The sequence below is a fragment of the Notolepis coatsorum genome, assembly GCF_963971535.1.
Source record: "Notolepis coatsorum genome assembly, chromosome: 10".
Lineage (NCBI taxonomy): Eukaryota > Metazoa > Chordata > Actinopteri > Aulopiformes > Paralepididae > Notolepis > Notolepis coatsorum.
This window is the reverse complement of record NC_140174.1, coordinates 33,655,124-33,667,643: the sequence shown is the minus strand read 5'-3', so window position 1 is coordinate 33,667,643 and position 12,520 is coordinate 33,655,124.

Sequence of the window (12,520 nt, the reverse complement as noted above, 5' to 3'; positions counted from 1 at the left end):
TGATAACACCTGATCTTTATACCGTTTAAAAAAATACTATTTAAAAAATCATGATTTATCCAAATCTATCTCTATCTATCTCTCAATAAGAAGACTTGTCCTTGATGGAAATTGAAAAACATAAAAATCCAGTTGAAAGAATAGATAAGGTAACATTATCATGTACTAGCAATCAAAGGTAATGCATTTTCTGAAATACATGTGAACTGGAACGAGATGTATGCCATTCTGACTCAGCATTAAATGTTAGAGTTTGGGTTTTTATTTTTTTACGTTATGGTAAGCATATAACTTACTGTCAAAGACCTCTGTCTTTCACGGACCACGGGGACCACGGACCACTCGCCAGCTAGTCCGGACTCCGGACCACGGGGACCACACCACTGTCTGTCCATCACGGACCACTGATCCGACCCGACTGCTCCCCCTAGTGGAATTGAACGGTGGTCTGTGGACAGACCACAAATGGGCTACAACCCCCTCTCATGTAACGCCCCCCAAATATTCCAACTTTTGAAATCCCAAATCTGTAGGGAGGAACTACTGGGCGGAATACGCATGCGCAAAACGAAATCCACGCTGTGTGCTCAAAGCATGTTAACTTTAGATGTTAGCCACTGTGAAGTTGAATTATTCTGTTCTGACCTACACTTTCTCTGGTATAAATGTTTGTGTCGTTCATCACCCATTGGTTGATACTCAAAACGTAAGCGTATAATTTAGTCAAGAGACTAGCGAAAAGCCCTAAATAGCTAACTACTACTAGCTTATTAGTAGTCCAAGTAACGTTAGCAGCATGGGACCTAACGTTATAGTGGAACTCATCTCGGGGAGTTATGAGCAGATAGCCTTGGGTTACCGGGTGGCGTGAATACTTTCGACAACAGAAGTTTGCTTCCGCGTTTGAGTTTTGCGCTCTGATTGGCCACTGACCCCACGTGACCCTACGCTATTACGCCAGTTATCTGACGCTCTACAGCTCTAAGTTAATAACAACATTAACGAGACTCTCGTTGTGCCTACTTCCAAGAACAGCTGTTCGCCTCCATGTGCGCTAAAGTTTGCGTAAGTTAATAACAACATTAACGAGACTCTCGTTGTGTCTATTCTGCTAACACTAACGTTTAACGTTACCTAGGCTCTCGTGTATATCTGCTAACGTTAGCATTAGCATTAGGCTGATTGATTGATTGATTGAAAACTTTATTAACAGATTGCAGAATGGGTACAATACAGTACAGCTCAATACACACAATTGTTAAGGGGATGCAGACCAGAGAAAGATTTCGTCTTGTTTACATCAGGGTCCCCCATTTAGCTAACAACAAGCTGTAACGTTACCAGTCTCGCGTCTATCTGCTAACGTTAGCATTAGGTAATAACCGGTTTAAAATGGATGGTGATTACCTCACGTTGTGTCTATTCTACTAGCATTAACGTTACTAGTAGAAACAATCAAACCAAAACATTGACATCTAACTTATCTTTAGATATTTACTCAACCTCTAATGTTTAACTATGAATGAACATGTCGTGGAATATATTATCATGTCATTAGACAGCTTGACTGGTACACTTTTGACCAGCTATATAATGTGCTCAGATATGGCAGACACTACTGTCTCTTTAAATCTAATTCTCAGTTAGCAAGACTGTTTAACATTCCAGTTGGGAACATCACCGCCTAGCCAAGGTTGATTCTCCTAACTGGGCCATTTTCATCATCATATCTGATATTATGTTACGTCTGACAACTGTGTATTTAACATACAGTACGTGTGAACAGCGCTCTGGGTCAGTCTATGGCCAGACGCTACTGTATTAACATGTTGTCTCTGACTGTAAACTGTCCTTTCATTTGTGGCCACGGATGAAATAAACTTTCCTATTATTAATAATGACTCAGAATCATTAATGTAAACGGCTCATCGTTTGTCCCTTTAATATTTCCCATTACAAACACAACACTCTAACTTAACATCTTTAGCTAATAAAGTACTCAACCTCTACTGTCTTTAACTATGAATGAACACAACACTCTTAACTTACTTTAGATAATAAAGTACTCAACCTCTACTGTCTTTAACTATGAATACTGGGAGGCACTCAGGTGGCCTCCGTGGAGTCATGCCGATTCCTTGGCATGACCATCTCCCGGGATTTGAAATGGGAGCTCAACATCACGGGCCTGCTCAAAAAGGCCCAGGGGAGTATGTTCTTCCTCCGGCAGTTGAAGAAATACAAACTGCCGAGGACCATGATGGCCCAATTCTACACGGCCATCATTGAGTCCATCCTCACCCACTCCATCATCTCCTGGTTCCCCGCTGCAGCTGCAAAAGATCTCGCCAAGCTGCAGCGGGTGATTCGCTCCGCGGAGAGGGTGATCAGCTGTCCCCTGCCCTCCCTCAGGTCCCTGCACGACTCCAGGGCGCTGAAGAGGGCAAGGAAAATCATGGCCGACCCCTCCCACCCCGGTCACAGCCTCTTCACCCTGCTCCCCTCTGGGAGAAGGCTGAGGATCCCAAAGGCTGTGAAAGCTCGTCACAGACTGAGCTTCTTCCCCTCAGCCGCCAGGCTGATCAATGCCTCAGGTCCCCCCCCCCCCCCTCTGCCCATAAGTGACACTGGCACAATGACACTGACTGCACTGCACTAGTCCTTACTGGAACTTGGAACTCTGCACTCTACACTTATATATATATATATATATATATATATATATATATATATGTATTTAATTGCTTAATCCCCCACTGCACTGTTTTTTGTCCTGTGTCTGTGTTGGTGTTTGTCGTTTACTGTGAAAAAAGAAAGGAAAAAACTAGGGATGCTCGATATTGGCTTTTTTACCGATACCGATATTCCGATATTGTCCAACTCTTAATTTCCGATACCGATATCAACCGATATCAACCGATACCGATATATGCAGGGTTTCCCACCCCAAAAAACGGAATAATTTCAGGTAACTAATCATTTCACTGGATATATATATAACAAATATTGTTATTGTTTTTTTCTTTTTTTAACCCGATACCGATATTTTCCGATATCACATTTTACTGCCGATATCGGCCGATAATATCGGTCGGCCGATAATATCGGACATCCCTAGAAAAAACGCATACACTGTAAACGCTGAAACAATTACCAATGTGTTTTACACAAATGGCTTAATAAAGGAATCTGAATCTGAATCAGAATGAACACAACACATAACTTACTTTAGATTATAAAGTACTCAACCTCTACCGTCTTTAACTATGAACAAACACAACACTCTAACTTACCATCTTTAGATAATAAAGTAACACGGGTAACACACACACACAGTCACACACACACACACACACACCATAAGATGTGAGATACTGTAGTTGTTGATAGTTCTCCTTGGTTCAGCTGAGAGCAATGTGCATAATGGTAATTATTACCTATACTATACTGCATGTACAATACCAGCATACACATTCAAAATAAACCTATTCCCTTCTTATTGTCACACATTCAGATGATGACGACTGTGATATCGCGGCGGTGATGTCAGAGATGATGCGATTCAGTCGGGACCCCCTCCACACTTCTGGATTCAAGGCCATGTCAAAACAGTTTCTGCTGCTGAAGAGAAACCCTTCCGCATTGTCATCAGCCCTCCACACATTCGGCAAATCCGGGAGCCTGTCGACGAAGAGGGCTGCCACATTACGGCGGGCTGCAAGGCGTCAAGGCCCGATCATTGGCTGTCAGCCAACTGCAGTGGCACGCAGGAAGTTGCCAGCCGGTTCAAGGAGGCGAGTTCAAACTGGGCGACCTGCGAAGCAACACAACCTGAGCGCGTCGGTGGCTTTGAACACTAGTGGGGCAAAAAAACATTGAAGCTCATAGTGTAACGGTCTGTATCAGACAAAGTCTGCCACCACCCTCTACAACAAACAGCCATCAGTCGTTAATTGACTTTACAATTTTTCAATATGTGCTTTAATAAAGCTTTCAATCAATGAATATTTCTTCTCCAGTCAAATCTGTAATACCCAAACACTTCTCAGCTGCCTTAACAACTGCTCTAATCCTACCTGACGTATAGTCTTGTGCTTTGCTACACCATTTAGAAAAGTGCAGAATAAAAGTATTGCTTTCCCCCAAAAATATACAAGATACAAGATACTTTAATGCCACACATTAATATATTGATGAATGAATGTATCTTTTAAAAATCATTCCGGATCCTAAATGAATGTTGTTGTTTACATGTTGTGTGCATGTATCCCTTCCCTACTTCCCATTTCCCCACGTGGAACACACCTAATAGGATAAATTACATGCTGGTGCTCTAGTGCAACATTGAGTGGCTGAATGTTATCTATAGCACATTTAAGTCCAAACCTAAGAAAACTCTCCCTTTCAGTGTCTCTTTTGACATGATTCTTGTACCGGATCTCCTCTCTGGTAAACAAGAATACCCTGAAGACTCTGGCAGGAGCACTCATTCAAGGGTACTATGACTATGCTTGCACCTCATGGTACCAAAGCACCTCAAAGGCGCTAAGGTTGTTTAAATATTTTACATGGGGCACGTATAATCAGGATTTCTTTTGTTACAAAGACTTAATTTCCTGCATTCTGTATCAGACAAAGTCTGCCAGCGTGCCCTCTACAACAAAGCCATCAGTCGTTAATTGACTTTACAATTTTTAGACAGTAGAGGTTGAGTACTTTATTATCTAAAGATGGTAAGTTAGAGTGTTGTGTTTGTTCATAGTTAAAGACAGTAGAGGTTGAGTACTTTATTATCTAAAGATGGTAAGTTAGAGTGTTGTGTTTGTTCATAGTTAAAGACAGTAGAGGTTGAGTACTTTATTATCTAAAGATGGTAAGTTAGAGTGTTGTGTTTGTTCATTGTTTAAGACAGTGGAGGTTGAGTACTTTATTATCTAAAGATGGTAAGTTAGAGTGTTGTGTTTGTTCATAGTTTAAGACAGTAGAGGTTGAGTACTTTATTATCTAAAGATGGTAAGTTAGAGTGTTGTGTTTGTTCATAGTTAAAGACAGTAGAGGTTGAGTACTTTATTAGCTAAAGATGTTAAGTTAGAGTGTTGTGTTCATTCATAGTTAGACATTAGAGGTTGAGTAAATATCTAAAGATAAGTTAGATGTCTATGTTTTGGTTTGATTGTTTGTACTAGTAACGTTAATGCTAGTAGAATAGACACAACGTGAGGTAATCACCATCCATTTTAAACCGGTTATTATTACCTAATGCTAACATTAGAAGATAGACGCGAGACTGGTAACGTTACAGCTTGGCGTTAGCCTAATGCTAACGTTAATGTTAGCAGATAGAATAGACACAACGAGAGTCTCGTTAATGTTGTTATTGATTGATTGATGAGTCGGCGTTTAATCACCATCCATTTTAAACCGGTTATTACCTAATGCTAACGTTAGCAGATAGACGCGAGACTGGTAACGTTACAGCTTGGCGTTAGCCTAATGCTAACGTTAACGTTAGCAGATAGAATAGACACAACGAGAGTCTCGTTAATGTTGTTATTGATTGATTGATGAGTCGGCGTTAGCAGAATAGATACAACGAGAGTCTCGTTAATGTTGTTATTGATTGATTGATGAGTCTGCATTTAATACAGAGGTGCTTCACAGCGCTCACAGCGCGGCATTTCCAATATTATAAATACGGAAACAGCTGTTCTGCGAGGAAGTCACGGAAAGAGCTGTAGAGCGTCAGATAACTGGCGGCGATAAGGGGGGCGTAATAGCGTAGGGTCACGTGGGGTCAGTGGCCAATCAGAGCGCAAAACTCAAACGCGGAAGCAAACTTCTGTTGTCGAAAGTATTCACGCGTCCGGGCCTGCTGGGGTCTCAACATTCTGGAACCCTCAGGCAGACTGTGAGCTGAGGATTACAGAATGTTAAGGCATCCTAATAAATCGTGTTAAGGCATCCTAATAAATCGCCTAGAAAAGTTAGTTGGTCTTTCTGACTGTATTGTCTGACTGATATGTATTAAACTGGTTCAGAACATATATCAAAGGGAGAAAATATTACGTTAGGCTTGGAGATCATTCTTCTGAGAAACATGACACCTACTTCGGAGTTCCACAGGGGAGCTGCCTTGGTCCATTATTATTCTCACTATACATGCTGCCACTTGGAGACATCATTAGAAAACACAATGTATGTTTCCATAGTTAGGCAGATGACACACAATTGTACATCTCTGCTGAACCAAATGATCACACGGCTATAAACTCCATTTCCGCCTGTCTCTTAGCAATAAACAAATGGATGACGAACGACTTCCTAAAATTAAATGAGGGCAAAACTGAAATCCTACTAGTCGGTCCTATAACAAAAAGAGAAATGTTACAGAGCAATATGGGGCAACTTACTCCTTGGATCAAACCCGAAGTTACAAGTCTTGGTGTTATAATAGACTCAGACCTAAGCTTTAAATCACGCATCAACAAGGTGACAAAAACATAATTGTTCCACCTTAGAAACATAGCTAAGGTACGGTCATTTATAAATAAAAAAAGACGCTGAAAAACGGATCCATGCCTTTATCTCAAGCCGACTTGACTACTGTAATGCACTCCTCACTGGACGTCCCTTGTTTGAGCCGAATCTGGGTTTAACATGATTTGTGGAGCTCCCTCTGGTGTTGTGATCGTGGTATTCACTGACCTTTGGGAAGTATTTTGACATGTACATGGGTACCTTGGTCGTGTAGTGTATCTTGTAGACCAGGCCCATTGCAAGTTGCTGTACTCGGTTGTCTACTCTAAGCCATCCTAGGTTGTCAAAGTGGGCAGGGGTGAGGTGGGTTCTAGGAGTAAGGTCAAGCAGTAGTCTGACTAGTTTGTTTTGAGATGTTTGTAATTTTGTTTTTAGCGCCTTTGAGGTGCTTTGGTACCATGAGGTGCAAGCATAGTCGTAGTACCCTTGAATGAGTGCTCCTGCCAGAGTCTTCAAGGTATTCTTGTTTACCAGAGAGGAGATCCGGTACAAGAATCGAGTTCGTTGGTTGACTTTTTTTATTACATTGGATGCCATTTTGTCACAGGAAAGATTAGCCTCTAGGATGGAACCCAGGTAAGTAATTTCATCTTTCCTTGTGACAATATTGTCACCCACTGTAACTGAGAAGCCGTCGGTCTTGCTGAGTTTGTTATTTGAACCGAAGAGAATGGACTCTGTTTTGCCCATGTGTAATGATAGTTTGTTATCAGCAAGCCATATGCAGATTTTGCCTAGTTCCGAGCTGAGGGTTTTTTCAACCTGTAACTTGTTCTTGTCAGAGACCAGCAGGGCTGAGTCGTCCGCAAACAGGAACAAGTTGCAGTCACAAGCTGACGACATGTCATTTGCATAAATTAGGAACAGTAGCGGACCTAGTATGCTTCCTTGTGGAACACCACAGCTTACTGTGAGGGGGGGGGGGGGGGAGTAGGGTACCGTTTACCTCCACCATCTGCTCTCTCCCCTCCAGGTAGGATTGCATCCAGCTCACTGATAGACTATCAAAACCAATTGCTTTTAGCTTGTCAATCAGAATGGTGTGATTGACAGTGTCGAAGGCCTTTTGTAGGTCCAGCATGACCATGCCGCAGTATTTGCCCGCGTCCACCTCTTGTTTGATGTGGTCGTTTAAATAGAGAAGGCATGTGTCAGTGGAGTGAGATGTTCTGAAGCCAGATTGGAATTCGTAGATTAGATTTTTTTCCGCGAGGTATTTTTCGACCTGTTCGTATAAAAAAACGTCCATGACTTTCGAGATGGAGGTAAGGATAGAAACAGACAAGATGTATACATCGATAATATCAAAGAGATTTGAGACGTTTATGCCAGACATTATAGATGAAGATCAATTTTTATATAAAACATTGATGAGGTTCGGACTGAACGGGAGGGCGATGAAGATGATCAAGGCGCTATATCAAGAACCGACAGCGAGGGTTAAGGTGAATGGCAGCCTGACGGATAGAATCAGATTAGAGAGGGCTACCAGACAGGGATGTTGTCTCTCACCAACGCTCTTCGCCGTTTTCATAGAACCACTGGCACAACTGATCAGACAGACCGAGGACATTAAGGGAGTAAGGATAAAGGGAACGGAATATAAACTAGGCCTATTTGCGGACGACGTGATAGTATACATGAGGCAACCAGACAAGAGCTTCCCGGCACTGATGGATCTACTGAAGGAATATGGCCACTACTCAGGATACAAACTAAACGTGACAAAGACACAGACCTTAGCATGGAACTATACCCCAACGACGGAAATTAGGGAACAGTACGGGACATGGACAAGATTAAATACTTAGGGGTGAACATCACGAGAGGGGTGGGGAAACTGTTTGAGGCGAACTATACACAGATAAATCAGAACATCAAGAGAGACTTGGAGAGATGGACAGTAATGCCCTTGGACTTCAATTCAAGAATAGAGGTCATTAAAATGAACATACTAGCAAGGTTACTGTACCTGTTCCAATCACTACCGATACAAATACCACAGAATCAATTCAGGGAGTGGGACAGACTGATATCGAGGTTCATATGGGCGGGGAGAAGACCACGGGTCAGATATAAAACACTACAACTACCAAAGGAAGAGGGAGGGATGGCAGTAGTGTGAGGTTTTGCCCGCTGCTCACTACCTATTCTCTGTCTTCTTTAAGCCTACTGTTAGGAATTCCCTATTCTCTGTCTTCTTTAAGCCTACTGTTAGGAATTCCCTACTCACTCTCTCTAGCCCCCACCCTCTCGTTCCTTACCCTTAGTGGCCACACCTGTTTGATATTCTATTATCTCTCGCACCTGTGGTGGCAGGCTAATTAGTCCCCCTGTGGGCTTTAAATACCAGGGCTCTTCCCCTCGTTTCGGCGTGGGGTCGTGTTGTATACTTGCCGAGTCATATTCTCTAAACATCTAGACTCTTTCGGGAGATCCTCTGTCTGCCTATGCTGTTCCATTCTCCGGCGTCGAGATGTTTGCTCCAGCCTTCGCCTGCTGTCGCCGTTGCCTGAGAGTGGGACTGGTCTGCGCTCCCTAGACTTCCACGGGAGGCATCCCAGTCATCCACTTCAGACCCCCCGCGCAGCTGTCGTCCTGACGCACATCCAGACCAGCGCAGACGCTCTCCAGTCCACAGCGCGCAACGCGCATCTTCCAAGGACGCTCGAGCTTGGCACGCTCTCCAGACCAGCGCGCAACGCGCATCTTCCAGACCTTCGAGCTTGGCACGCTCCTCCGTACCAGCGCACTGACGCGCATCTTCCAGACCTTCGAGCTTGGCACGCTCCTCCGTACCGGCGCACAGACGCGCATCTTCCAGACCTTCGAGCTTGGCACGCTCCTCCGTACCAGCGCTCTGACGCGCATCTTCCAGACCTTCGAGCTTGGCACGCTCTCCAGACCTCAGCGCGCCGACGCGCATCTTCCAGACCTTCGTGCTTGGCACACTCCTCCTGGCAGACGCACCCCGATGCGTCTCTCTGTTCCGACGCGCACACCAAGGTGTGGCGCGCCACTCTGTTCCTCGGCTCCGACAGTGGCTACCCGGTGGACGACATCCTCGCCACCGCCACTGTTCCAGCTCCCTGTTCCGACGCGCACACCAAGGTGTGGCGCGCACTCTGTTCCTCGGCTCCGACAGTGGCTACCCGGTGGACGACATCCTCGCCACCGCCACTGTTCCAGCTCCCTGTTCCGACGCGCACACCAAGGTGTGGCGCGCACTCTGTTCCTCGGCTCCGACAGTGGCTACCCGGTGGACGACATCCTCGCCACCGCCACTGTTCCAGCTCCCTGTTCCGACGCGCACACCAAGGTGTGGCGCGCACTCTGTTCCTCGGCTCCGACAGTGGCTACCCGGTGGACGACATCCTCGCCACCGCCACTGTTCCAGCTCCCTGTTCCGACGCGCACACCAAGGTGTGGCGCGCACTCTGTTCCTCGGCTCCGACAGCGGCTACCCGGTGGACGATGCCCTCGTCACCGCCACTGTTCCAGCACTCTGTTCCTCGGCTCCGACAGCGGCTACCCGGTGGACGATGCCCTCGTCACCGCCACTGTTCCAGCACTCTCTCCCTCGGCTCGGACAGCCAGCCGCCCCGGTGGCGATGCCTTCGTTCCCGTTGCTGTCCCTGTACCATTACGCATGCGCCTGGGTGAGTTTTGATTGTGATGTCACTCACCCAGCGTAGTGCCCTTGCCCCCCGTTCCCGCTGCTGTCCCCGTACCTTTACGCATACGCCTGGGTGAGTTTTGATTGTGATGTCACTCACTCAGCGTAGTGCCCTTGCCCCCGTTCCCGCTGCTGCCCCTTTACCTTTACGCATACGCCTGGGTGAGTTTTGATTGTGATGTCACTCACTCAGCGTAATGCCTCTTGCCCCCGTTCCCGCTGCTGTTCCTGTACCTTTACGCATACGCCTGGGTGAGTTTTGATTGTGATGTCACTCTCCCAGCGTATTGCCTCTGTTAGTTAGTTTGGACATTTCATCTCCCAGCGTATTGCCTCTGTTAGTTAGTTTGGACATTTCATCTCCCAGCGTATTGCCTCTGTTAGTTAGTTTGGACATTTCATCTCCCAGCGTAATGCCTCTGTTTTTGGTTCTCACTTAGAATAGTATTTTTGGACTTTACATCTCCCCCTGTGTGTTTGTCACACGAAGATATTATTACTTTGTTCACTTTGTTATTTGGACTGTTCTGCACCTGCTCTGTTTTTTCCCTTGTGCATTAACTCTCTCCTCTGTCCTGCAGAGCGGCCCAGATGTTTTCCCACCAGTCCCCAGTTCCTCCCTGTCCCCCAGCCCGCCTCCGCGGGCCTCTGTTCCCTCTGTCACCAGAACCTGGCCCTCTGCTCCCCAGAACCTGTTCTCCTCTTCTAGTTCCACCTAGTTCCTGGTCCCAAGTTCTCCCCTTCTAGTTCCACCTAGTTCCTTGTCCCTAGATCTCCTAGTCCCTAGTCCTCTGTCCCTAGTCCCTAGTCCTCTATTCCCTAGTTCTCCTAGTCTCTAGTTCCTCTGTCCCAAGGCGTTCCCTTAACCTCCCCTTAGGCGTTCCCTTTACCTTCCCTTAGTGTTCCCCTTATCCAGCTCGCCTCTTAAAGGCACTGTACCTTCCCCTCTTGTTATTTCCAGTATTCTGTTGTTTCTCCCTTAAAGGGACAGTGTCGTTTTTTCCCTGTTTTCAATAAATACCTGTTTCTTGGCAAACCATCATACCTGTCTTGTGTTGTGCGATTGGGGTCGGTTACAAACCATAACAGTACGACCCCACCAAATCGACGACCCCAGCCAGCACAGACGGTGTATGTTGAGTTTGCCTTTTTTTTTTCTTGTTCCCTCTAGCTCCCCTGTTAGCCCTGTTAGCTCCCCTGTTAGCTTGTTAGTCTCCCCTCTAGCTCCCCTGTTAGCCCTGTTAGCTTCCCTGTTTGCCCTGTTTAGCTTCCCTGTTAGTCCTGTTTAGCTCCCTTGTTAGCCTGTACTCCCCTGTTTTGCTTGTTAGTCTCCCCGGTTAGCTCCCCTGTTTGCTTCCCGTTTTGCCCTGTTTGACCCCCCTGTAGCTAGCCATGCCCTGGCAGCTAACCCAGTCCCTCAGCAGAGCCCCTGTCTGCTAGCTTAGCCCCGGCTGCTAGCACAGCCTCTATGTTAATGCAGCCTTGCAGCTGGCATAGGCCCTGTAGCTAGCCAGGCCCAAGCAGCTAACCCGGTCCCTCTGCATGGCCTCCACCTTTTTGTGTAGTTTATCCCACTGCTAGGACTGCCCTTTCAGCTAGCAAGGTCAGTTTTTCTCACACAGCTAGGACTGTCCTTCCAGCTAGCTTGTGCTCTCATGCTGGTCCAGCCCTGTCTGCCAGCCTAGCTCCGGCAGCTAGCGCAGCCTCTATGTTGATGTAGCAGTACAGCTAGCATAGGCCCTGTAGCTATCAGTGCCCTGGCAGCTAACCTTCCCTCTGCTAGCCCTTTCCCGGTGCTTCCATGGTTAACCCTTTGCTACCCTGCTTGCCCCTCAGTTCTCTAGACCAGTTCTCTAAACCAGTTCTCTAGACCAGTTCTCTAGCCCGGTTCTCTAGCCCAGTTCTCTAGACCAGTTCTCTAGACCAGTTCTCTAGACCAGTTCCTCTAGACTAGTTCTCTAGACCCAGTTCCTCTAGACCAGTTCCCCCAGTTGCCCCTCTGCTACCCTAGTTACCCCTCGGCGACCCTGTTTCTTTTGCTAGCCCCACTCTTGTGGTGGCTTCCCCTGCTGGCTTGGCCAGTACCTCTTGTTTTACCCCCTGCCACTCTGTCTGTATTTGTTTTGGGTCGCCGGGTGGCTCCCGTTGGAGGGGGGGATACTGTGAGGTTTTGCCCGCTGCTCACTACCTATTCTCTGTCTTCTTTAAGCCTACTGTTAGGAATTCCCTATTCTCTGTCTTCTTTAAGCCTACTGTTAGGAATTCCCTACTCACTCTCTCTAGCCCCCACCCTCTCGTTCCTTACCC